The sequence below is a fragment of the Gorilla gorilla genome, chromosome 16, assembly GCF_029281585.2.
Source record: "Gorilla gorilla gorilla isolate KB3781 chromosome 16, NHGRI_mGorGor1-v2.1_pri, whole genome shotgun sequence".
Taxonomy (NCBI): domain Eukaryota; kingdom Metazoa; phylum Chordata; class Mammalia; order Primates; family Hominidae; genus Gorilla; species Gorilla gorilla.
Window position 1 is genome coordinate 51,136,346 of NC_073240.2, and position 26,973 is coordinate 51,163,318.

Below are 26,973 nucleotides of genomic sequence, written 5' to 3' on the forward strand. Positions count from 1 at the left end.
CAAATCCTTAAAAGTGGCTGTTACTTCTTAAAAGAAGCTCCTCTTCTTTAGGTCAAACATCCCATTTTTTCAACTTTTTCTCATTTCCATTTCTCTCATGATCAAGGTCCTCGTTTATGCTCTACAGATAAGTGATTTTGACACTTAGGTGTCTACCACCTTGGAAATGAGAAAAATTAAGGTCCGTTCCTACCCTACTTAAGTTTGGGCCTCCGTGTGGTTTTTTATTAGCTCTCCAGATGATTCTGATAAAGTCTGAGAATGAATACAAGGTCTCACTTATGATAGTACGCTACCCAAAAAGCCAACACAATACCCCAAATATAATATAACTAGTACACAGTAAAGTGGGGCTAACACCTTGCTCTGTCAATAAGCTGTTCTACCAACTTCAGAATTATTCACAGATGGGTGTGTTGGCTGACGCCTGTAATCCCAACACTTGGGAGGCCAAGGTGGGAGGATCACTTGAGTCCAGAAGTTTGAGACCAGCCTGGGCAACATAGTGAGATCTCGTCTCTACAAAAAATTAAAAAATTAGCCAGACATGTTGGCAGGTACCTGTAGTCCCAACTACTCAGGAGGCTGAGGCAGAGGCAGGATCGCTCGAGCCTGAAAGGTGGAGCTTACAGTGAAGTATAATCGCACCACTGCACTAAGCCTGGGTAACAGAGAAAGCAAGACCCTGTCAAAGAAAGAAGAGGTGCAAAGGGGAAAACAGGGAGGGAAGGAGAGGGAGAGGGACAGAGGGAGAAGGAGAGAGGAGAGAGAGAGAGAGGGAGGGAGGGAGGGAGGGAGGGAGAGAGAGAGACAGACAGAAAGGTGCACTAGCCCACCAACAACTGAACTTACAGCTGATTGCACCAAAGCATCTTCTCTGTATAGAGCACTGTCATGTCAACACTGAGAAAAAACACAGGCCCTAATACTGATCTCATCTAGTGCTAGATTTACCTTCTAGAAAGCATGATGCGACAAACATCTCCAGAAAACTATAATACTAATTGTAGCTATCCCAATGTAGGCACATCAGAGCTATAGAAACATTGTGATTACTAGCTGGAAACCATACTAGTTGCTGGGGAGGAGAGGGGAGCAGAGGGATGACACTAAGGAAACTAAGTTGCTCTCAACTTCAAGATTTTGTGTGGGTTTGTTTTTCAACGTTTGCAAAGTCAGAAGAGATGGAGGCCATCAGTGAGTTCATCTGAACTCAGGCTACTTGCAAACAGAGACTGGGTAACTGCCTCGTGCACCCTCAAAAATAAATTCATGATGCAAAACTTCATGTAATTTCTGAATTTCTGAATTCCTCATGACGTGCACTTTACCTGTTACCTATTTCTGGTACTGAGGGGCAAAAGAAAAAAGAAAAAAAAAATCCATGGTACAGGAGATGTGGTCCATTACAATGACACAACGTTAGGGGAAAAAACACACTAAAACCAAGCATACTTTTTTTTTTTTTGAGACAGTTTCGCTCCTGTTGCCCAAGCTGGAATGCAATGGTGCTATCTCGGCTTATTGCAACCTTTGCCTCTCTGGCTCAAGCGATTCTCCTGCCTCAGCCTCCCGAGTAGCTGGGATTACAGGCGCGCACCACCACGCCCAGCTAATTTTTTGTATTTTTAGTAGAAATGGGGTTTCACCGCGTTAGCCAGGCTGGTCTCAAACTCTTGACCTCAGGTGATCGGCCCGCCTCCGCCTCCCCGAGTGCTGGGACTGCAGGCGTGAGCCACTGTGCCTGGCCAAACCAAGTGAACTTAACCAAGATCCAATCTATTTTCGTTTGAACAGCAAACATTAAAAGTACACCTGGTATTTTCTAACAATTACACGAAGAATGACCAGATGCTTCCTGTTGATGGAACAGTAGAGAACTATAGACTGACAGATTCAGACTACGGTTCACAGAAACAACTGGAAACAAACTTACCTTCCTTTCAAAGCCATTAAAATATGGCCTTAAATTTTTATGCATTAATCAATTAAGTATAATTGTCTCCCAATAAGTATAATTGTCTCCCAACCTAGAAAACCCAGAATGATTCAGAGAGACAAAGAACTCTAAGGATATGTCTCTGCAAACTGTTCGTTTTACCAAAGGATTCACTGCAGAATTAATTTTCTGTAAAATCTGTACCTCCTATAATTTTCAACATGTTCTATCTTTAAAGATAACATTTACACACAAGTGTTGATAGCATATGTGGAATTCACGTGTTACTTGTGTAAATCATTATAAATATGTAATAGAATTAAATGTTTTAATCACTTAAGAATATCTTCGAATGTTCCTGAGTCTCCGAGATCATAGGCAGATTATGCAGTCTTCATCTGTGATTTTGTTTAGGCACCTAAATTCCAACTTTTAAAAAAGTTAGAGCCCAGTAAAAAAAGTATGGGAATCAATCTTATTCAGTCTTGTTAAAATGTGTCTTGCATAACATCTTGATTTGACTTGTATGGTGAAAGCACGGTAAGAATGACACATTTCTGTTTTTTGGGTTTTTTTTTTAAAAAGTATGAGTGTACAGTGGAGTGTTCCAGAGGTTACATGGTGTGCTAACCACAACAGTCTGACGTAGATCTGAGAATCTTCTATTAAACCAGGCATTAAAAAGATTTGCAAAAATGCAAGATGTCACTCTTATCATCTATGTTAACATGTAATGGATTTATTTTTTGTTTTTGGAAAAAAAAAAACCGAGAGAAAAGAAAATAAAGTCATCTTTAGTTTCCTTAAATTCAAAGTCTGAGCCTGAAAATGGAAGTATCAAAGCTGATGGTTATACGTCCGTGAGAAAAAAATTTAAACCAAGCTGGGTGGGTCTTTACATGAGATAAACTATCTACATGAAAGAATGACCACTAACTTCTGCATAATAAATGAGTGGATCTTTTAATTCTGAGATGGCAATGTACTTTACAAGGACCATTTACAGACTACATCAAACCTTTTTCTAGATAAAAAACGTACTTCAGTAACTTGCCTGAATTGAGAGAGCAAAACAGTCCGGAGAGAAAACTTAAAATGTTTCCACATTATCAAGCCCCCTTCAGAAGTACTGTGGTCTCGGCCCCTCCTTTGAACAGATGTCCGCTCGCCACAGTCCAATCAGGTTTAAAGCAAGAGTATTTGTACTGAAAACAAGTTTAAAGTGGGAAGACACACACAAAGCAGGCCTGTATCATTCCTTTGGTTTCAGTTTTCACGATGCACCCTTGAGGCTAGGCACGCTGATTCAACACACTTGGAGAGCTTCACCGAAACACACTAAACACACAGTGATGAACTGTGCACTGGCAGAGATGACCTGGCAAAATTCTCAACTTCTTCCCTGAGGCAGTGCACCCGCAGTTCTCGGCGGCGAAGTCTTTGGGGCAGAAGTCCCGAGCCTTCAGAACGGCAGGCTTCTCCCCCACAGGACTCCAGTCCCCGCGGCCAAGGCTGTCGCTGCGAGGGCCCCGCGCGGGACTGGCCAGGCTCTTCCATTAACCCTGTCTGGTCCGGCCAATCCCGCCGCGACCCGAGCGCCTCTCGGCCCCGCAGCACAGGGCGCCCAGGACCCGCCACCCTCGCCGCCCGTTCCCCTCTCCGGAGAGCCCGGCGGGGCCGTCAGGCTGCCGAGACAAAGGGTACCACGGCGCCAGAGGCCGAGGCCCAGCCGCGCCCGCCTTCCTCCTTCTCCCGCCCACTGCCAACCTCCAGTCGCCCGCAGAACCTCCGCTGCCTCGGCGCGACCCCATCGCCACCCCGGGGCTGCCGCTCGGGACCGGCCCGCCGGGTAGCCGCGAGGCCGCGGCACGCTAGGGCCGAGGAGGGGGCGGCGGCCGCCACCATGTCTGCCCGCCCCTCCCAGAAGCGGGGTGCCCAGCGGACAAAGCGCAGCGGCGGCGCGAGCGCCCAGGCCGACCCCGCCGACCCCCGCGGAATAAGCGGGGCCAGGAGCCCCGGAAACCCGGCGCCTTAATGCAATAAACAGGAAATCGCGGGGATGATCTGGGTTCCGGGGGAAGTGGAATTATTTTTTACCAGCGAAGAGATCAACTTCCACATCCGGTGGTAACAGGGCCCTACACAGACCCGCACTGACCTGGAAAAGCTTCGGGAGCGGCGACGGGAAGGCAGCAGGAGGTGGTGCGGGGACCCGAGGCGCCTCGTACCCGGCCGGGCTGACGCGGCCCCGCTACACACAAAGCGCTTCAGCTGCACAGGGCGCTATTTTCCGAAAATGCCGCGTCTGGTCGGCGCCCAAAATCCCCACCGAAAAGTCCCCCGTGCTGCGCGCGGAGGGACACATGGTGTGCGAGTGAGTCAAGCTCCCAGCATCCCTCCCGGATCCGGCCCTCTTGAGCTCATCGCCCGAGGATTTTCCGCCTCTGCGCTCGTCGGCAGATCCTGCTCCTACCCACTCCCTAGCTGTGTTCCCGCGGGGAGAGAGGGGAAAGAGGGTCTGATTTTTTAACGAAGGGAAAGAAAATATGCCCTTTCTAGTGCTTCAACCACACAAAGAAAGCGGCGGAATGATCCGCTCTCGGCGACCGCAAGTCCCGGCTCGCCCGGCGCCTGCGCGGCAGCGGGGGTGGGAGCTGCCGACGGCCATGTGCGCGGCGGAGAGGCCGGGTGGCCGCCGAACCTTCCCGCCTGTTCTGCGGTGGGTAGGAGTTTGGAAACTAATGTTCTTGTGCTAAGCTTCGTGTCTCTGTGACATGACTGTTGAAAGACGGAGAGTGCGGAATCTTTGGAGTTTAAGCTTGCCAACTGAGCGGCCTAGCAGAATCCTGGGAGACGGAAGGACAGCCAAGAGGCTAGGATTTACCTTTAAGTGTCCCTAGATTAAACTAGGCAGACTGGGACGGGAGACGCTGTGAAGGTACCAGGGAAGGAACGAGTGAAGTTCCTTTTCCACTTTTTCGTAAACTCAACAGTCAGGTTCATGACGAAGGTATACATATTTCTGTAGATTTTTTCCCGAACATTCTAATTATGCCTCATGTTTCGTAGATCCTAGTAACTGCTTGGATTACTGCCACCTCAGAGGTAGAGAGCTGTTTTTCCGTGGCTGGAATGTCAAAAATTTTGTTGTATTTTATTAAGAAAGTAGCAAAAGTTTGGAGATTTGCGAAGTTAAAAAAAAAAAAAGCCTTATGAACTTAATCTAGATGTGATTTGCTAAGGAACTTAATATATTGATATGTTTTTCACAGGGGCGTCTGGGCATGGCTTTCCCAACCTAGTAACTGCAACTTCTAGCATCCTACATGTAGGACTTGGGAATATGTGAGACAGCGCCAAGAATTTAATCCAGGAGAATTGACAAGCTTAAATGAAATCCATATTGCCCACTGATTTTGTGCAGCTTCAGATAAGTAATCTTTCTCCACTTAGCCTTTTGTAACAATTGATGTAATAAAGATTTGTAGTCTTTGCGTAATTTATTAAAGCATTGTGCTTAAAATAGAAAAAAAGCATAGGAACCATAGGCTGTGTTTTCTTTTGATTTAATATTTTCATTTCTTCAGTTAATAGAAATTTGTCAAAATTCTGATGTTTTTCTGTAGCATTATTTGAATGAGCATTGTTTATTTGAGTGAACATTCAGCTAATTGTTACAGAATCGTTGCCCCCATTAATCTTAGGCTGTAGAATGTAGGCGAGTAAATAGGCATCATCAGTATGATGAGAGTGAAGCTACTTGATACTGTGGAATCAAATAAAGGAGGAACCCCTTACTAAACCAAGAGGGAGGAATAAAATGGAATGGGACTAGAGAAGCAATTAGCTTTAATAAGGGTATTATGGAAGACTTTCTAGATAAGAAGCAGTAAGTACAGATGTTTGGAGGCAAACACTAGAGAGATTGTTGGGTAAAGAAGACAATGCTGGAGGTCTACTTGTGAAGGCCTTGAATGCTATGTGCAGAAGTCAGCTTCTGAGAACCAGGAGGAAGATATTGAAAGATTTTAAGTAGAAGAATCATAGGATTGAATTCATTTTAGACAGATCACTGTTACACAAAAATTTGAGGCAAACAGAAGAGTTTGGAGTAAACAGTAGGCTGTGAGTCAGTAATGACTTGGACAGAGTTGGTGGCAGGTAGGTGTGAAGAAAATAAAGTAGTTATTGGGAGATTTGGTTAACTGAAAATGACTGAGGGAGATAGATGTCAGAGGTGACTCCCAAGTGAGTTGGTGGAGCAGCTAGGAGGATAGTAATGTCTTCACTGAGATTAGAAACAAAATAAGAATATATGTTAGGGAAGGAAGAAGTCTCTGTTTTGACCATGTAAAATTTGAAGTGCATGTGAGCCAACCAGTCAGATATGTGTAGTCTGCAATTAGATATTCATTCAACACTGTTGGAAGAGCACCTACTCTGTGCCTGGTACTGTTCTACACACTGAAATAGGTAAAGCAGCAGCAAAACAAATGGTTCCTATTCCTGTTTTTAGAGGGAAACAGCATATAAACAAGTTTTTAAAAAAAGAGGAGAATATCCCATAAATTCGTGAAGAAGGCTGGGTGCAGTGGCTCATGCCAGTAATCCCAGCAGTTTGGGAGGCCGAGGTGGGTGGATCTCCTGAGTTCAGGAGTTAAAGAGCAGCCTGGCCAACATGGCAAAACCCCGTCTCTACTGAAACAAATTAGCCGGGCACGGTGGCACGCTCCTGTAATTCCAGCTACTCCGGAGGCTGAGGCAGGAGAATAGCTTGAACCCAGGACACGGAGGCTGCAGTGAGCCGAGATTGCGCCCCTGCACTCCAGCCTGGGCGACTGAACGAGACTCCGTCTCAAAAAAAAAGAGTTTGTGAGGAAAGTTAAAAGCTGATTGGATAAAGTGTTACTCTGGGGAAAAGAGAGCAAACTTTTGGTGGTTGGTTGATCAGAGATGGCCTCACTGAGAAGGTATTAGGACAAGAACAGTGTGAGACCAAAGGGAATAGCTGGGCAAAGGCCCTAAGGTGAAAAGTTTGTTGTGTTTAGGGAATAGCAAGGTCAGTGTATCCGAAATCTAGTGACCAAAAGAAGGAATGATAGGAGGTGAAGTCTTCAGCCTCAATAAGAAGGTGAAGTGCACTGGAAGCCATTGAAGGATTTAAGAAATGGAGTATCTGGCCGGGCGCAGTGGCTCACGCCTGTAATCGCAGCACTTTGGGAGGCCGAGGTGGGAGGATCAAGAGGTCAGGAGATGGAGACCATCCTGGCTAACACGGTGAAACCTCGTCTCTATTCAAAATAAAAAATTTTTTTGAAAATTAGCCAGGCGTGGTGGCTGGCGCCTGTAGTCCCAGCTACTCGGGAGGCTGAGGCAGGATAATGGCGTGAACCCGGGAGGCAGGGCTTGCAGTGAGCCGAGATCGTGCCACTGTACTCCAGCCTGGGCGACAGAGCGAGACTCCGTCTCAAAAAAAAAAAAAGAAATGGAGTATTATGGACTAGGATAGTAGCAGTAGAGATGAGGAAAGTGGATGAATCCAAAAAGCTGACCTATCTTGCTTACCAATTAAATGAGGAAAGGGAGGAATCAATAGTGATGCCTAGGTTTGGGGCATGTTGTCTAGGTGGAATTAATTTTAATTACGCCTTTTATTTAACCTAGCATATCCAAATATTATTTCACATGTGATCAACATAAAAAATTACTAAATATTAAAAATATTTTACATTATCTTTCTCATAACTAAGCATTTGAAATCTGGTGTGTATTTTATACTTATAGCATATCTCAGTACTTGATTTCGTAAAATTCCCAGCTGAAAAAATAGATTCACATACCCAAGTCGTTCCAAGCATACTTAAAAGTTTTACGGTAATCGAATCGTGTATATTTTTAAATTTTATTTTAAATTAAAGTTAGGATTATGAATTCAGTTCCTAAATTAGCCTCATTTCACTTCTGCATTTCAAGTGGGACAAGTTATTACCATATTGGACAATGCAGTCTAGTCAAATAGAGGATAGTGGAAAGTCAGACTTAAAAAGTTGTTTAGAACCAGCTCTGGAAGGCCTTGGATGTCAGATTAAAGGACTGAGATTTTACCCTTGAGTCAGGCAGAATAATGGATGGTTTTTGAACTAAGGAGTGACACAAGGTTGTGCTTATGACTAGAAAGAGGCCACTAGGTGGCCAGCTGGTGAGTCAGGACACCCTTCAGTTGCTTTGACTTCAGCCCTGTGGATTCAAAGTCTGATTTTTGTCAGCGCTCTAGAGCAGTCTCACCAAAAGTGTGGTCCACAAGGCAGTGCCAGTCTGTAAGCCCTTTGTTACACATCCATGTCAAGGCATTTACAGAAAGTAAGAATTTAGAAACTTATAGCAATTTAACAGACTAATTTTATTTCTGTGGGTCTAATAAAAATTTGAGGGATTGTACTTTGCATATTCTTTATTTCCCTTTTTTTGTTTGTTTTTTGTGTTCGAGATGGGAGTCTTGCTCTGTCGCCAGGCTGGAGTGCAGTGGTGCAGTCTCGGCTCACTGCAACCTCTGCCTCCTGGGTTCAAGCGATTCTCCTGCCTCAGCCTCCTGAATAGCTGGGATTACAGGTGTGCGCCACCACATCCAGCTAATTTTTGTATTTTCAGTAGAGACGGGGTTTCACCATGTTGGCCAGGATGGTCTTGATCGCCTGACCTTGTGATCCACCTGCCTCAGCCTCCCAAAGTGCTGGGATTACAGGCGTAAGCCACCGTGCCCGGCCCTTTTTTCCTTTTTAGTTTATTTTTTTTCTTTTTTGAGACAGAGTTTCACTTTTATTGCCCAGGCTGGAGTGCAATGGTGCGATCTTGGCTCACCGCAACCTCTGTCTCCCAAGTTGAAGCGATACTCCTACCCCAGCCTCCCAAGTAGCTGGGATTACAAGCATGCACCACCATACCCTGCTAATTTTGTATTTTTAGTAGAGACGGGTTTCTCCATGTTGGTCAGGCTGGTCTCGAACTCCCAACCTCAGGTGATCTACCTGCCTTGACCTCCCAAAGTGCTGGGATTACAGGTGTGAGCCACTGCACCCGGCCGTTTTTTTCTTTTTCTAATAATTTTTATCATATTACATAAAAGTACCTATGGTCTCACAGATGAAGGGAGTCAGAAGAACCAAACTCCCAGAAGACATATAAATCTAAATGCCTTTTTTACTTTAGAGTGAAAACTGTAATAGCTAAGTTATAATGGACATCTGCTCATTTTCTCCCTCCATGTAGACATGGAAAGCTACATGGAAATAACTGAGTTTATGGTAGCTACCATATATTAAATGTTTCCTGTATGCCAGCCACTGTGCAAAGCATATTATATATATTGTCTCATTTAATCCTCACAACTCTGTAAAACAAGTATTGTTTGCCCCATTTTTCCAATGAAGAAACTGAGGCTAAAATAGGTTGAATAACTTACCTAAATTCACCATCCTCAAAGGTGTTAAAGACAGGATTCCAGTACAGGTCTCTCATTTGCTTCATGATTAGGAATACTACTTTGAAATGAGAGACCTGTACTGTATCTGTTAATTCCAAATTCCCTGGCATAAAGACTCAGTACATTGTTTAAAGAGAATGCATGAAGTTAACTGCATTACCTTTTGGAGGGTTCATTTGTGAATTTGGGGCCAAAGTAAGGGGAGTTACTGGTATTCTAATAGCATCAAACAAATGAGTTCATTTCATCTTTTGGGGAGGTGGAGGGAATAAGGTCTCACCTTGTCGCCCATGCAGGCTGGAAGGCCGTGATGTGATCTCAGCTCACTGCAGCCTCAACCTGGGCTCAAGCGATCCTCCCGCCTCAGCCTCCTGAGTAGCTGGGACTACAGGTGCACACCACCACGCCCAGCTCATTTTTGTATGTTTTGTAGAGACTGTGTTTTGCCACGTTGCCCAGGCTATTCTCAAACTCCTGAGCTCAAGTGATCCTCCCACTTCAGCCTCCCAAAGTGCTGGGATTACAGGTGTAATCCACCACACCCAGCCAAATGCATTCATGTCTACAATAGAAATACATCTCTTTGCTGCTATCTTGAATTTGTAGACTCCCACAAATCAATAAAAAAGAAGACATCCAATGAAAAAATGGGTAGAGGCCAGGCAGTGGCTAACACCTGTAATCCAAGCACTTTGGGAGTCCCAGGCAGGCAGATCACTTGAGGTCAGAAGTTCGAGACCAGCCTGGCCAACATGACAAAACCCTGTCTCTACTAAAAATATAAAAATTAGCCAGACGTAGTGGCAAGTACCTGTAATCCCAACTACTCAGGAGGCTGAGACAGGAGAATTGCTTGAAACCAGGAGGCAGAAGTTGCAGTGAGCCAAGATCGTGCCACTGCACTCCAGCTTGGGCGACAGAGCAAGGCTCCATCTCAAAAAAAAAAAAAAAGGTAGAAACTTAAACAGTCACCTCACAAAAAAAGGTATCTAAATATTAGTTTCTTAAAAAATAAAAAAGGGGCGTGTAGATGGCCGATAAACATGTAAAAGATACTCAACTAATTTAATCATTAGAGAAATGTAAATTAAAACCTAAATGAGATTTTAATCTCACACCCAACAGAATGGCTAAAATGGAAAACCCAGAAAATGCCAGATGTTGGTCAAGAGTTGGAGTAACTGAAACTACACGGCTGCTGGAAATGTATATTGGTATTGGTATAACCACTTTGGAAAATGGGAAGTTCAACAAACAGGCAAACCAATCTAGATTTAGGGATATATGTTTAGGTAGTAAAAGTATAAAGAAAAGAAATAGTTAGCTTTGCAGGGAGTAGTGCTTGGGAGGTAACAGGTGCTTCTGGAGTGCTGTTGATGTTCTGTTCCTAAGTAGGGTGCTATGGCTTGAGTTTGGTTTGCCTGACCCTACCAAGTCTCATGTTAAAATTTGATCCCCAGTGTTGGAGGTGAGGCCTGGTGGGAAGGGTTGTGGGAGTGGATTTCTCATGAGTGGCTTCGTATTCTGTAAGGAATGAGTTCATTAAGAGACTGGCACCTCCTCTCTCCTTTCTCTCGCCATGTGATCTCTGCATATGTCATCTCCTGTCTGCCTTCCACCATGAGCAGCCTGAAGCCCTCACTGGAAGCAGATACTGCTACCATGCTTCTTGTACAGCCTGCAAAACCGTGAGCCAAATAAGCCTAACATTCTAAGACACTGGGATTACATGAGTGTTCACTCTATGACTTAATGAGAAGTAGGTTTTTTGGAGAAAAATGTACTTTCAGTATGTATATTATATATTTCATGGTTATTTTTAAAACTCGTGAGCAATGCTGGATACACACTACCAACTATTACTTCCCTGACTGAGCCAATTTTTCTGTAAATGCATCACAAATGTGAAAGATAAGGTAGGCCTGAATTCTAGGGAATGACAATGGTGAAGGAAAGGCAAGACAGGTGCAAAAGACACTGCAGAACTCAGGCTCAAAATCTCATCCTTAACTCCTTCCCTCATCCCACCATGTTGAATCAGATGTCAATAGCAATTTTATATGGCATTTTTTAAGCTTGCAAAAAGTTATAAACAGAAAATGTTCATTTTATCACTCCATCACAGACGAAAAACATGAAATTAAGCTAGGAAATATGTTCAGGTGATTAGAGTAGACAGAACATAGACTAAAAACCAGTGAACTTATAAAAAAAAATCCCATGATGTGGACAAAAAAAAAAAAAGAACTTGTGGCTCCTCACTCCAACCCCTGTGACTCTCTCACCTTACCCCCACTGCCTTCAAGTTTTTTGTAGAAAGAGAAATTTTGTATGGATTGAGTTTAAGATGATGCCAGAATATCAAGGTAGAATTATTAAACACACAAAAGCTAAGGTTTGGTACTCTGAAAAAAGGTCAGAATTGGTGATAGAAAATTAGAAGTTACCCATCCATAGAAGGGTGATAAAGCCATGAGAGTGAAGGAAACCAGTGAGAGAGAATATTGAGAAAAGTACTGAAGGACAGAGAAGGAGAAGCGAAGGAGGAAAGCAAATCAGCATTTATTGAGCATCTGTTAAACTGTATGCCAGCTGCTCTACATTTACTATCTCATTTATTCCTTTCCATTTCCAAGGTAGCCAATTTTAGCCTCATTTGATAGACTGGCTTTGTAGACTCAAAAAGCAGTAAAAAGAACCAGCATTCAAAACCAGCTTGACTCCAGTTTATTCTGTGTACTACACCATTCCTGGAGAGGCTAAGTGTGTGTTACAGAAGACCATGGGGAGAATTTAGCTCAAGTAAAGATAAGCCCTGGGAAAAGACCATTGGATTTTTGTGTTTTTTGACTAAGGGGTTCCCATAACATAGCAGCACCTGCACTCCTGTCTTAATGCTTCTGTGAATGTGGGTAATCCAGACAAATGTAAACGCCTGTCAATAACGGGGAAAAAAGTCAAGATAGTAAATGTAAAAATTAGTATAATGAAAACAAACCAGTTATTAAATTATATCTAGATACTCTTGCCAACCAAGCACTTCGAATCTCAAGGCTTGAATGAAGAATAGGTTTTTTTTTCTCTGAGACACAGTCTTAACTCTGTTGCCCAAGCTGGCGTGCAGTGGCAAGATCTCAGCTCACTGCAGCCTCGATTTCCCATGCTCAGGTGATTCTCCCACCTCAGCCTCCTTAGCAGCTAGAACTACAAGCGCAGCCACCATGCCTGGCTAATTCTGTGTATTTCTGGTAGAGTTGGGGTTTTGCCATGTTGCCCAGGCTAGTCTTGAACTCCTGAGCTCAGGCGAGACACCCACCTTGACCTCCCAAAGTGTTGGGATTACAGACATTAGCCACCACGCCTGGCCTGTAAACAGGAATAACTTTATTGCTGTGTGATTCAATGTTATTTACTGCTTTGTTCATGTACTGCCTATGTTGATTATCACCAGTGGTATGGATCCTGCACATTGGGAAACACTGCAGTGTTATTTTATTTTGTTCACTGTGTTTACAGTGCAGTTTTAGTCACCTGAAATTCTAAGAGAAAAGATCAATATGGTTTTGCCAATCAAAGGTCATTAATACTTGGAATGAAAGATAACTTCTCCTGGTGATGAACACATGCCTTTTGAAAAGCATCAGTATCTCCTTAAAATGTATAAACTACTGTAATCAAGGAGGAAGACTTTTTCCTATCAGATTTATTAAACTCATTTACCATACAAATAGCATTATAACATTAAAGAAAATTTTTTAAAAATTCTGTACCATAAAGCAATTACTGGTTCCTTCCTACCTGTTTTTAGGTTTGCAGATGAATAATGTGTGGATTTTTGGCAGACACACTGCTGAAAATTTTTCACTTGGTTGGGTGAGCATCTCACCCTATCTTCATTTGTCTCCCTGCTCTGAGTTCTAGAGAAGACCACCAATAAGCAAGTGAAATTCTTTGGCCAAGTCACTGATATCAGAATTCCCCAGAGGCACCAAGAACTTTGATTTCCAGAAATTGTTTAGGCACAGCCACTCATTCAACCTTATATTTTGTATCTCAGAGTTAAGGTTGCATTTGGGCTACCTAGCCTGTAGACTCTATTTTAAGACAAGCAGGCATTTAATAGTTATTGGTTGGTTGATTAGAGCTTCTAGCCAATTTTTAAAAATTATTTGAATAGATAAGCCATTCATTGGTTCAAAGAAAATTTTTTAATCATCACTTCCACCCATCCAGTTATCACTACTGAAGTAACCTCTACTTTTTGTTTCTTGCATATTCTTTCTTTTTTTTTTTTTGAGACATAGTCTCGATCTGTCGCCCAGGCTGAGGTGCAGTGGCATGATACTGGGTCACTGCAACCTCCGCCTCCCGAGTTCAAGCAATTCTCCTGCCTCAGCCTCCCATGTAGCTGGGACTACAGGCGCATGCTACCACGCCCGGCTAATTTTTATATTTTTAGTAGAGACAGGGTTTCACCATGTTGGCCAGGCTGGTCTTGAACTCCTGACCTCAGGTGATCGCTTGCCTCGGCCTCCCAAAGTGGAGTTACAGGCATGAATCACAGTGCCCAGCCTCTTGTATATTTTTCCACATACACATTTTTTCATACATATATATGTGAGAATAAATGTTCTTATTCCCCCTCCCCCATTTTTATATAAGAGAAAATACCGTACAAACCCTTCTGCACATTGGACTTGAGATGGCTTTTCCATCTCAGTGCAAAAAGGCGACATTTTTTCTTAACCACTGCACATTATTTAGTTATGACCCAGTTTAGGGACATTGAGTTTCTTTTGTACTCTAGTGCTTGAATGATTATCCTTGGATGTACATCTTTCCTTGTATATTTAAATATGTCTCATCTCAGTTTCCACAGGTGGAATTGCTCTGCAAAAAGGCATATATGTATTTTTAATTTGCCCTCTATGTACCAAGTGTTTTCACCCCAGCATTGCTGATGGATTAGAGTGCTGCCAAGTTTTTGGATTTTTACCTACCAGCTTTTGAAGGGCAGATTATTTCAAGTCTTAATTAATATTTTCAGGAACAGTAACAATATCATTTGGTTAAATTGAGAGAAATGGGGTTCAGTTGACAGAATTTGTTCAGGATATAGAATTTTTCTGCTGCTGCTCCTGCAGCTACACACCTACAACTAGTAAAAACATGGTTGCTTAGGTTGTCAAATGACCAGCAAACCTGGAGAGGAACCTGGAATGACTATAAACAGCTCCACCCACACTTTGTTTGGCAAATGTGCAAGCTTAGTAGAATCTAAAAGGATCCTTCAGCCTTTGTTTGAGTTGCAGAAAATTAACATGGTAAGAAGGAAAAAATCACTAATTTTTTTAAAAAGTTCCTTGATACAGGAACTGAAAATGATTTTTGACCAACCTGGGCAATAGAGCAAAATCCCATCTCTACAAAAAAATACAAAAATTAGTCGGGCATGGTGGTGCTGCCTGTAGTGACGGCTACTCATCCTGAGGTGGGAGGATTGCTTGAGGCCAGGAGGTTGAGGCTGCAGTGAGCCAGGATCACACCACTGCACCAGCCTGGGCTACGGAGTAAGACTCAAGAAAAAAAAAAAGATGTTTAATTAATCTTGCTTCAGTGCTGAGGTGGTACGGGGAGGGAGAAAGGGATATTGGGCTATGAATTCCATCTAAACTGGGGATTTTTATCAGGGTGTGAAGAAAGATTTTCAGGAATAATTATCTGAGTTACTTGGAGTAAAAGTAACAGGAGGAGGAAAAGAGATACGGCATGTGGGTCTCTGACTTGCCCAACTTTTTATTCATTTTACAAATCATGATTTCTAGAGCATCTTAATCTTTGAGGCCCAGCTGCTTGGAAGTTGCATAATCTCTATACTTCAGTTCCCCCCTATAAAGTGGGGAATATGATAGAATCTACCTTGTATTTGAGAGGACTAAATAAATATAAAGTGCTTAGAAAAGTAAGGACTCAAATACTAGTAATAATTATTTTGACATGTTTAAGTAATCAGTACTATCTGGAAAACTGTGCTAATAGTGCCTCATCTACACAAATTTAAGTGACTATACCCCTTTTTTGAGTCAGAGTCTCACTACGTTACCCAGGCTGGAGTACAGTGGTACGATCTCTGCTCAGTGCAGCCTCTGCCTCCTGGGTTCAAGAGATTCTCCAGCCTCAGCCTCCCAAGTAGCTGGGATTACAGGCGCCTACCACCACACCTGGCTAATTTTTGTATTTTTAGTAGAGACGGGGTTTTACCATGTTGGCCAGGCTGGCCTCAAACTCCGGACTTCAAGTGATCACCTGCCTCAGCCTTCTAAAGTGCTAGGATTATAGGCTTGAGCCACTGCAGCCACCACTCTGTATATCTCTTTTGAAAGTCATAAGCAATATCTTTGGAAAAAACACTTAAGGTTATTTATTTAGAGGTAGTGTCTCTCTGTACCCCAGCTGGAGTACAGTGGTACAGTATCACAGCTCGCTGCAGCATCAAATTCCTAGGCTCAAGCCATCCTTCCACCGGACATGTTGGTGTGCACCTCCTGAGTAGCTGGGACTACAGTTGTGCTCTACCACACCGGGCTAATTTTTGTATTTTTTAGTAGAGACAGGGTTTTGCCATGTTAGACAGGCTGGTCTGGAACACCTGACCTCCAGTGATCTGCCCACCTCAGTCTCCCAAAGGGCTGGGATTAAAGGCATGAGCCACCGCACTCAGCCACTTAAGGCTTTTAAAAAATCAATTAATTTCTAAATGGTTTTGGACTTTTGACTCCTTATAAGCGTTAAGATATTTTGGTATCACTTTTTTCCTTCCAAAAAAAAAAAAAAAACCAACTAGGTGATAGCTATTCCTCAGTCAAAGTTAATTAAAACTATTTTGGATCCCAGCACTTTGGGAAGCCAAAGGCAGGCAGATCACCTGAGGTCAGGAGTTCAAGACCAGCCTGGCCAACATGGTGAAACCCTGTCTCTACTAAAAATACAAAAATTAGCCGAGCATGGTGGCAGGCGCCTGTAATCCCAGCTACTCAGGAGGCTGAGGCAGGAGAATTGCTTGAACCCGGGAGGCGGAGTTTGCAGTGAGCCAAGATAGTGCCATCGCACTCCAGCCTGGACAACAGAGCGAGACTCCATCTAAAAAAAAAAAAAAAAACTCAGTTTTTGGTTTTGAAAATGTCATGATACCTGTTGAGATGACTGCTGAATAGATGGGTAATACACAGTCTAGGGCATGGTATCAAAAGAACTTGTCACTGTACATATCAGAAATGGTAAAAATATGTTTTGCCATTTTCACAAATTCATTCATTTTTCATGTTTCACGAATTCATTCTTTAAAAAAAAAAAAACTCCTGCTAATTCTCTGTTTCTCTTGCTTTTCTCCTTTATGACTAAGTTTTCCTCATTATGGGTTACCCCACATTACTGCTTACGAAGACATCTCTTTAGTCAGAAAACAGTAGCTTGGTTCAGCTCTAGCTTCATTGTTAAGCTCATAGGTAAATCTGGCAAATGGCTAGAAACAGTCACATGTTTGCTTGTCCTTAATGCTCTCACCTTTTCCCAGCTATTTGTATGTATATACTTTTGCTCACTTTGTAGTGTACCAACTTAATATATGTTATAGACTAAATGTTTATGTCCTCCCAAACTTCATATTTTGGAAGCCAGACATGGTAACTCACACCTGTAAACCTAACACTTTGGGAGGCCTAGGTGGGAGGATTGCTTGAGTCCGGGAGTTCAGGACCAGCCTGGACAACATAGGGAGACCCCGTCTCTACAAAAAAAAAATTTTTTTAATTAGCCAGGTGTGGTGTCATACACCTGTAGTCCCAGCTACTCAGGAGGCTTGCCTGAGCCCAGAAGTTTGAGACTGCAGTGAGCCATGATTTTGCCAGCCTGGGTGACAGAGCAAGACCTTGTCTCAAGAAAAAAAAAAAAATTGCCAATTGCGATGGCTCACGCCTGTAATCCCAGCACTAGGAGGCCAAGGTGGGTGAATCACCTGAGGTCAGGAGTTTTGAGACCAGCCTGGCCAACGTGGCAAAACCCCGTCTCTACTAAAAATGCAAAAATTACCGGGATGTGTTGGTGAGCACCTGTAATCCCTGCTACTCGAGAGGCTGAGGCAAGAGAATCTCTTGAACCCAGGGGGTGGAGGTTGCACTGAGCCGAGATTATGCCATTGTACTTCACCTGGGCAACAAGAGGGAAACTCTGTCTCAAAAAAAAAAATGTGGAGGGCTGGGCACGGTGGCTCACACCTGTAATCCCAGCATTTTGGGAGGCCAAGGCGGGTGGATCACAAAGTCAGGAGTTCAAGACCAGCCTGGCCAACATAGTGAAACCCTGTCTCTACTAAAAATACAAAAATTAGCCAGGCATGGTGGCACACGCCTGTAGTCCCAGCTACTGGGGAGGCTGAGGCAGGAGAATTGCTTTGAACCCGGGAGGCAGAGGTTGTGAGCTGAGATCGCGTCAGTACACTCCAGCCTGGGCAACAATGCGAGATTCCATCTCAAAAAAATAAATAAATATTTGGAGTCCCATAATAAATAAATTAAATATTTGGAGTCCAATGTGATAGTATCTGGAGATGGGGCCTTTGGAGGTAATATGGTTAGATAGGTCATGACGGTAGGGCCCTCATTATGGGATTAGTGGTGTTATAAGAAGAAGAGAGAAATCTTCCTCCTCAAGAGCAGAGGAAAAGCCATATAAGAATACAGTGAGACGGCCACTTGCAAACCAGAAAGGGAGCCCCCACCAGGAACCAAATTGGCTGGCACCTTGATCTTGGACTTCCCATGCTCCAGAACTGTGAGAAATAAATTTCTATTATTTAAGCCCATGGTAGTTTTATGGCATCCTAAGCTAAGACAACGTGTCTCTAGTTTCCCACAGATTCATAAAGGTCCATACAAAAATGTTATAACTGTTAATAGTGTCCTGTCCTTGAATTTAACAGCAACCAACATATTGTTTGCATAGTTCTTGCACCATTTGGAAACAGTAACCTTTAGGTGTTGCAGGTAACTATTGGGAAATCCTTCAATTTGTTTAACATTTCTATATTTTGATTTGCATCTTGGGAGTTGCTTGGAATTTGGGATCCTCTTCTGTCTCTTGAGTTGAAATCAGAGGCTGCTTGCCGGGCAAGGTGGCTCACGCCTGTAATCCCAGCACTTTGGGAGGCCCAGGCAGACAGATCACCAGATGTCGGGAGTTAGAAACCAGCCTGGCCAACATGGCGAAACCCCGTCTCTACTAAAAATACAAAAATTAGTCGGGCGTGCTGGTGCATGCCTGTAATCCTAGCTGCTTGGGTGCTGAGTCAGGAGAATTGCTTGAACCTGGGAGGTGGAGGTTGCAGTGAGCCAAGATCGTGTCACTGCACTCCAGCCGGGGCAACAGAGCAAGACTCTGCCTCAAAAAAAAAGAAAAAAGAAATCAGAGGCTGGACATAGTGGCTCATGCCTATAGTCCCAGCACTTTGGGAGGCCAAGGCAGGTGGATCACTTGAGGCCAGGAGTTCAAGACCAGCCTGGGCAACATGGCGAAAGCCTATCTCTACTAAAGATACAAAAGATTAGCTGGATGTGATGGTGTGTGCCTATAATCCCAGCTACTCAAGAGGCTGAGGCACAAGAGAATTGCTTGAACACGGGAGGTGGAGGTTGCAGTGAGCCAAGATCACGCCACTGCACTCCAACCTGGGGCAACAGAGTGAGACTCTGTCTCAAAAAAAAAAAAGAAATCAGAGATAATACAAATGCAGGTGTAAACTCATACACTTAATGGGCTATAAGGTTTTGGAACTGGCTGTGATAATATAACAAAAGTAATAATGGGCTGTAAGTGGTATTAAATGTGGGATTAACTGGATATTTAATGATACCAAGGAATCATTAATTTTGTTTGGCTATGATGTTTTATTATTATAATGATGTTATGATTAAATTTTATTTTTGTCTGGATACAGTGGCTCACACCTGTAATCCCAGCGCTTTGGGAGGCCGAGGCAGATGGATCACTTGAGGCCAGGAGTTCCAGACCAGCCTGGCCAACACGGCAAAACCCCATCTCTACTAAAAATACAAAAAATTAGCCAGGCCTGGTGGTGCACGCTTGTAATCCCAGGTACTTGGGAGGCTAAGGCAGGAGGATCACTTGAACCCAGGGGAGGCTGCAGTGAGCTGAGATCGTGCCACTGCACTCCAGCTTGGGCAACAGAGCAAGACTCCATCTTAAAAAGAAGAAAGAAAGAAATTCTATTTTTTAAATGTTTTTTCCTTTTGTTGAACTCCATTTATAGCCTTTCCATTCAGAGCATAAAGATTAAATTTTAAAACAAGGCTTGGCACCCTGGCTTATGCGTGTAATCCCAGCACTTTGTGAGGCCAAGGTGGGCAGATCACCTGAGCTCAGAAGTTTGAGTCCAGCCTGGCTAACATGGTGAAACCCCGTCTCTAAAAGAGTACACAGTCCTACAGCAGTGGTGTGCGCCTGTAGTTCTAGCTACTTGGGAGGCTGAACCAGGAGAATTGCTTGAGCCTGGGAGGCAGAGGTTGCAATGAGCCAAGATCGCACCGTTACACTCCAGCCTGGGTGACAGAGAGAGACCCTGTTCCCCTCAAAAAAATGTTTTTTTAAACAAGAATCTCTCAGGCATACTGAAATGTTGAAGAGGAAATTATGTTAATATCTGGGACTTGTTTCCAAATTTGGAATTGGGGCAGGGTGTAAATTGTTGGCAATATCAAAGAAACGAGGAGTTGGAATGATAATTGTAGAAACTGCATGATAGATACACATTCTTTATACTTCTGTATATGTTGAAATTTTTTATCAAATTGTAATTGTGTATAATGACTAATTATGCTTTCGTTGTCTATTCTGTGTGGTTATGTTACTTGCTGAAATTAATACATAAAGAGTCTTCGACTTAAATGACTTATCAAGCATAAATATTAAAATACTGGATGTTACTACACATTTGACTCCACTTATGCATTTATTCATCAACTATTAAATGCTTTCATGTAGATTTCTCATTTAATCTCTGCAAGGTAGGTGTTACCACTGATTTTACAAATGAGAAAATATAGATTCAAGATAAGTAATATGCAGGTCGAGAATAGCAAAATCGGTCGGGTGCGGTACCTCACGCCTGTAATCCCAACACTTTGAGAGGCCGAAGTGGGTGGATCACCTGAGGTCAGGAGTTCAAGCCCAGCCTAGCCAATATAGTGAAACCCCATCTCTACTAAAAATACAAAAATTAGCCAGGTATGATGGCAGGTGCCTGTAATACCAACTACTCGGGGGGTCGAGGGAGGAGAATCGTTTGAACCCGGGAGGTGGAGGTTGCACTGGCCTGAGATTGTGTCACTGCACTCCAGCCTGGGTGACAGAGCGAGACTCCATCTAAAAAAAATGAAAATAGCAAAATTACAACTTTTCCCCCATTTGGTCTTCCACCTGGAAACTCATGTTTTATTTCTACTGTACCATGCTGCTTCTCAGACATGCCTGACTATTTCTTCCCGTGCTGTTTTCCTTTAGGAGTGAAAGCCTGGCACAACATGTACAATAAAATTTAGGGAAGATTTTTGGGGTCTTTGTCCTCTTCTTTCCTGTTAAAGCAGCTAGAGTCAGTAGGCAGGACCTAAGGTGTACTACACCATAAGGAAGCCATGGAACAGTGAACTGGCAAAATTCTAGACCCAACTCATGAAATTTTGGTTCTTCAAGAATTTCTTTGACTGCTATTACCTGTATTTGTGTTGATTACTGTTCAATATACTGGGTCTCATCTCACTTTGAGAACATAAACGAAGAGCTTAATCCCAACACACTTGTCTTTGTCCTCCTTCCTGTCTACATGTTATGCATCTTCTCAATTAGAAGGCATGTCTGTACAGCTCAGCAGCTCAGGGGTAAATGCAAGGTACAAACATTCCCAACACTGAGCAGCCACCCCAGCCATTCAGTCATTGCTTTCTCATTCTTCTCAAGGACATTCCAAGTTTGCAATATAGGGAAGCTTGGGACAACCCCTATGCCCAAACTGATTGTAATAGTGGAGCTTTATGAATTATGTATAGTATAGCAGAGGTTAACTAAATTCTCACCCTGAAGTGTGTGAAGAGACCAGATTTTGTAAGCACTTGTGGTTAGAGACCCAAGAAAGGATCCACCTATTGAGGTCTTAACATGGGTTCTAGGTATTTATACTCACTTAATTCCTTCTAACTTGCCCCCACCTCAGAAAAAGTCACCATACTTAGGCAAATCTAGACCCAACTATGCTTAAAGCAGTCCTTTGCTGACTAGCCCATAGAGTTGCTTATATGAGATAGACTTGCAGCTGTATTGTACACTTTCCCTGCCTCTAGCTTTCTGCATCTCCAGGCTAGAGAGAGTTAATGACAACAAAAGTACAGACTCCAGTTTTACCCACAGAGATACCCTTTGACCAGACAAAAACACAGGATCGGCCGGGAGTGGTGGCTCATGCCTTTAATCCCAGCACTTTGGGAGGCTGAGGCAGGCGGATCACGAGGTCAGGAGTTAAAGACCAGCTTGGCCAACGGGGTGGAACCCCGTCTCTACTAAAAATACAAAAATTAGCTGGGCATGGTGGCATGTGCCTGTAATCGCAGCTACTCAGGAGGCTGAGGCAGGAGAATTGAACTGGGACCCTTGAGGCAAAGGTTGCAGTGAGCTGAGATCGCACCACTGCACTCCAGCCTCGGCTACAGAGCAAGACTCCGTCTAGAAAAAAAGGAAAAATATATATCACTGAAGAAGCTATACTATTATTGATTCTGACTCAAATCAGAAGTCATTGAAAAAATTGATTAAATCAACTAAGTAAAAATCAAAAACAGGCAGGGCACGGTGGCTCACGCCTGTAATCCCAGCACTTTGGGAGGCCGAGGTGGGCCGGATCATGAGATCAAGAGATTGAGACCATCCTGGCCAACACGGTGAAACCCTGTCTCTACTAAAAATACAAAAAAAAAATTAGCGGGGTGTGGTGGTGTGCGCCTGTAGTCCCAGCTGCTCAGGAGGCTGAGGCAGGAGAATCCCTTGAACCTGGGAGGCAGAGGTTGCAGTGAGCCAAGATCACACTACTGCACTCCAGCCTGGTGACAGAGTGACACTTGGTTTCAAAAAAAAAAAAATCTGCATGACCCCCCCCCCCCCCGCAAAAAAAAAATAGACAAGTCAAAGGACAGATTAACAACCTAGGAAAAAATATAAGGAACATTGATAAGTACTCATAGGGAAATATTTTCTGCTTAATATAAACTTAATGATAGATTAAATTTAAAAAGGAAGGTGCAGAAAGTGTATATATTGTGCTACCTTTGAATAAAAGAAGAAGATTACTGATAATCAAGGCTAGTGTTAGGTACACTGAAACTTTTGGTCTGCCTGCTGTTAATAACCCATGGATTCCCTTCTATCCTGCCTCTGCAATGAGATCACTCTGGGTTTTCCAGGGCCTTTTAGAAAAGACTCGACCCTGGCACCGTGTCTCTTATTCCCACCAACAGACTGCTATGCAAGACTCAGTGTCTTAAAGGCAACAGCCGTTAGTTTCTTTGCATTCCTCACACCTGCCACAGTCCCCAGAATACTTCATGTTACTTAGCTGAACTGAATAGAACATATCTAGGGCCCAGTATACTTAAGATCCAAATGTGTCCCCTCCAATGTGTATTCCGTTAGAGTGAGTTTCTGTTGATTTCCAATCTGTTTTAAAGTTTCTGATACCCAGCTACAAATCCTGTAGCTCCCATTCCCTTTCCCCACAATCATAACTGCTATCTTTTCTCCATCCCTTCTGGAAATGTACATTAACCCTAGCTTTTTTGGGAAGCAGGCATTACCCTGGTGCTCAAGATAAAACTTGGCAAGTTGATTTTTGTTCCTTAAGGATTTCCTCAATACATATTTGGTGCAAGCTTGACCCTTTGTTCTGGCAGGTTATGATTCAAGGTTTCTCCAGTGTTTTCTCCAGAAACATTCTGAGTGTGTTGCATGACAAGGTGGAAAAGAGCTTATGTTTTAAACTCACACATAATTGCTTTCAAGTTTGATTCTGTCACTCGTCAGCTCTATGATATTGAATAAGTCACTAAAGCACTCTGAGCATCATTTTCCTTATCTATAAATTTAGGATAATAGTGCTCATCTCATAATGTTGTTGTGGGGAGTTGGAGATAATGTATGTGAAAATCCCTGGCATAAAGTAACTGCTCTAAATGCATCCCCCTTCTTCTCCACAAAGTGATTTATGAATTGATGAAGAAACAAATGAATAGCTTTCCCAGGCAACAATGCTTACCTTATTTGTAGAAACCTGTATTACAAGTTTCTGGCTGGGCACAGTGGCCCACAGCTGTAATCCCAGAACTTTGGGAGGCCAAGGCGGGCAGATCACGAGGTCAGGAGATCGAGACCATCCTGGCTAACACGGTGAAACCCCGTCTCTACTAAAAATACAAAAAAATTAGCTGGGCATGATGGCGGGCGCCTGTAGTCCCAGCTACTCGGCTGAGGCAGGAGAATGGCGTGAACCCAGGAGGCAGAGCTTGCAGTGAGCCAAATTCACGCCACTGCACTCCAGCCTGGGTGACAGAGTGAGACTCCATCTCTGAAAAAAAAAAGAAAGAAACCTGTATTAAAAGTTTCTGAATACAGGGGCAAACTAGGTCTCTTAGTAGTTTGCCTTGGCCTATACTACTAAAGTGATAGGTCTCTCCCTATCACTTTAGTTTTTGAATTTTGTGTTCTTGAGGTATGTCCGTATGTCCTGATCAAAGTCAAATCTAGGTGTGACAATGATGTAGGGAGCCTATATAGTAAGGGCCCTCTTACTAGCCTCCTTGAGGCTGTCAGATGGTAAGGCAAAGTCTCTGGCCTTTAGGGGATAGCCATCCATCAGGGTACATAAATAACAATTACATATGGCAGAAAATGATATGACATGAGATGTACAGAGAAAACGCTATGGCAGTTTAATAAAGACAATTTACTTTTTTTTTTTGTCTTTGAGATGGAGTCTCACTCTGTTGCCCAGGCTGGAGTACAATGGTGTGATCTCGGCTCACTGCAACCTCCGCCTCCCAGGTTCAAGCGAAACTCCTGCCTCAGCATCCCAAGTAGTTGGGATAACAGGCACGTGCCACCGCGCTTGGCTAATTTTTGTATTTTTAGTAGAGAAAGGGTTTTGCCATGTCGGCCAGACTGGTCTTAAACTCCTGACCTCAGGTGATCCACCTGCCTTAGCCTCCCAAAGTGCTGGGATTACAGGCATGAGTCACCATGCCCAGCCGACAATTTACTTTTAGCTAGAGAAGATCAAAAATGGATTCACTCATTTCAGTCAATAAAGATTTATCATAGATGTTTCTTTTTTTTTTTTTTGTCTTGAGACGGAATCTTGCTCTTGTCTTCCAGGCTGGAGTGCAATGGTGCAATCTCGGCTCACTGCAACGTCTGCCTCACAGGTTCAAGTGATTCTCCTGCCTCAGTCTCCTGAGTAGCTGGGATTACAGGCACCCACCACCACGCCTGGCTAATTTTTTGTATTTTTAGTAGAGACGGAGTTTCACCATGTTGGCCACGCTGGTCTCAAACTCCCGACCTCAGGTGATCCACCTTCCTTGGCCTCCCAAAGTGCTGGGATTAAGGCGTGAGCCACCGTGCCCAGTCTATCATGGATGTTTCTGGGCAAGGTGTTATGCTGGACATTAGGGATGCACAGATTAAAATTATCTTCTGGGCCAGGCACTGTGGCTCACGCCTGTAATCCAACACTTTGGGAGGCCGAGGTGGGCGGATCACCTGAGGTTAGGAGCTGGAGACCAGCCTGACCAACATGGAGAAACCCCATCTCTACCAAAAATACAAAATTAGCCGGGCATAGTGGCGCATGCCTGTAATCCCAGCTACTCAGGAGGCTGAGGCAGGAGAATCGCTTGAATCTGGGAGGCGGAGGTTGCAGTGAGCTGAGATCGTGTCATTGCAGTCCAGCCTGGCCAACAAGAGTGAAACTCCGCCTCAAAAAAAAAAAAGCTATCTTCCACTTACTTTTGTGCTTGTTTTGTTTGTTTTGTTGTTGTTGTTGTTTGAAACGAGTCTCACCGTGTTGCTCAGGCCTGATTACAGTGGTGCAATCACAGCTCACTGAAGCCTCAATCTCCCAGGCTCAAGTGATCCTCCTGCCTCAGCCTCCTAAGTAGCTGGGACTACAGGTGTGTGCCACCACACCCAGCTAATTTTTTAATTTTTTGTAGGGATGGAGTCTTACTGTATTGCCCAGGCTAGTCTCGAACTCGTGGGCTCAACTGATCCTCCCGCCTTGGCCTCCCAAAGTGCTGGGATTACAGGCCTGAGCCACCACGTCCGGCCTCTTTTGCTTTTTTTTTATTATTATTTTTATTTATTTATTTATTTATTTATTGAGATGGACTGTCACTCTGTCACCTAGGCTGGAGTGCAATGGCGCAATCTCGGCTCACTGCAACCTCTGCCTTCCAGGTTCAAGCGATTCCCCTGCCTCAGCCTCCTGAGTAGCTGGGATTACAGGCATCTGCCACCATGTCCAGCTAATTTAGTATTTTTAGTAGAGATGGGGTTTCACCGTGTTGGTCAGGCTGGTGTTGAATTCCTGACCTCAAGTGATCCACCTGCCTTGGCCTCCCAAAGTGCTGGGATTACAGGCATGAGCCACCTCGCCCAGCCTCTTTTTTTTTTTTTTTTTTTTAAAGATGAGGTCTTGACATGTTGCTTAGGCTGGATTCAAACTCCTGGGTTCAGGTGATCCTCCTGCCTGAGCCTTCTGAGTAACTGGGACTACAGCCATGAGCCACCATGCCCGGTTTTTACTCTTTTGAGAAGCTGAGAGATTAGTAGGGAGACAGTTACAGAAAAAAATAATTACAGTATAACATGGTAGGAATTGTTTTTATAATAGTATGTTCAATGTGCTTTGGAAGCAGAAATCAAGAGTGATTAAGTTTACAAACATTGTAGAGAAGAAATTATGTTTGAGTCTTGCAGGATAAAGAGGAGTCTACCAGATAGAGAAGACAGGAAAAGGTATTAAGTAGTCAGCCTTTGTAGTCAGCCTTTTATCTTGAAAATTCGGAAGGATTTAGATATTCGCAAGTGGCGGGGGTATCTATGAAGAGGGAACTGCATAATAAAGGTGGGGAAATTATGATAAAGCATGAAGTGAAGTGGTTCTTACTCCAGTATGTGTAAGTAAAAAGAATTCATGAATTGGGTCCAGTTTGTGTTGGGACTAAAGACAATGGGAAAAAAAAAATTAAAGATGTTCATAATAGGACATGATAAGATTAGAACTTTGAATTTAGAAGATTAAGTTTGTAGTCTTGTTCACGATAGATTGGATTAGGACACACCAGGAACAAGAAGGGCAATTAAGAGATCATTAAAATAGCTACTAAGTAAGAGGTAATGAGATGATACAGAATATGGCAGGAGGAATGGAAGGGAAGGGCCA

General features: G+C 43.5%; 1 protein-coding gene and 1 long non-coding RNA gene across 7 annotated transcripts in view; one reads left to right on the forward strand and one right to left on the reverse strand.

Annotated features, from left to right (window-relative positions):
- Window positions 1-4,311, reverse strand: part of GABPB1 (GA binding protein transcription factor subunit beta 1) — a 79,833-nt gene extending 75,522 nt beyond the window's left edge. For 2 of the 4 annotated variants that reach the window (XM_031002206.3, XM_019010968.4), the window contains exon 1: window positions 4,098-4,311. The gene's annotated coding sequence lies outside the window, so the exon portion shown is untranslated. The remainder of the gene's footprint in view (window positions 1-4,097) is intronic. The other 2 variants (XM_031002203.3, XM_055362990.2) reach the window with 2 other exon arrangements.
- Window positions 4,312-4,523: 212 nt separating this feature from the next.
- Window positions 4,524-20,421, forward strand: LOC129526963 (uncharacterized). Of its 3 annotated transcripts, none has more exons than XR_010130985.1 (2): window positions 4,524-4,658; window positions 5,212-20,421. It is a non-coding gene; the product is annotated as an uncharacterized lncRNA (long non-coding RNA). The 3 variants fall into 3 exon arrangements; XR_010130984.1 differs by having other exon boundaries at window positions 4,608-4,949; XR_010130986.1 differs by having other exon boundaries at window positions 4,608-4,877.
- The last annotated feature ends 6,552 nt before the right edge of the window (window positions 20,422-26,973 follow it).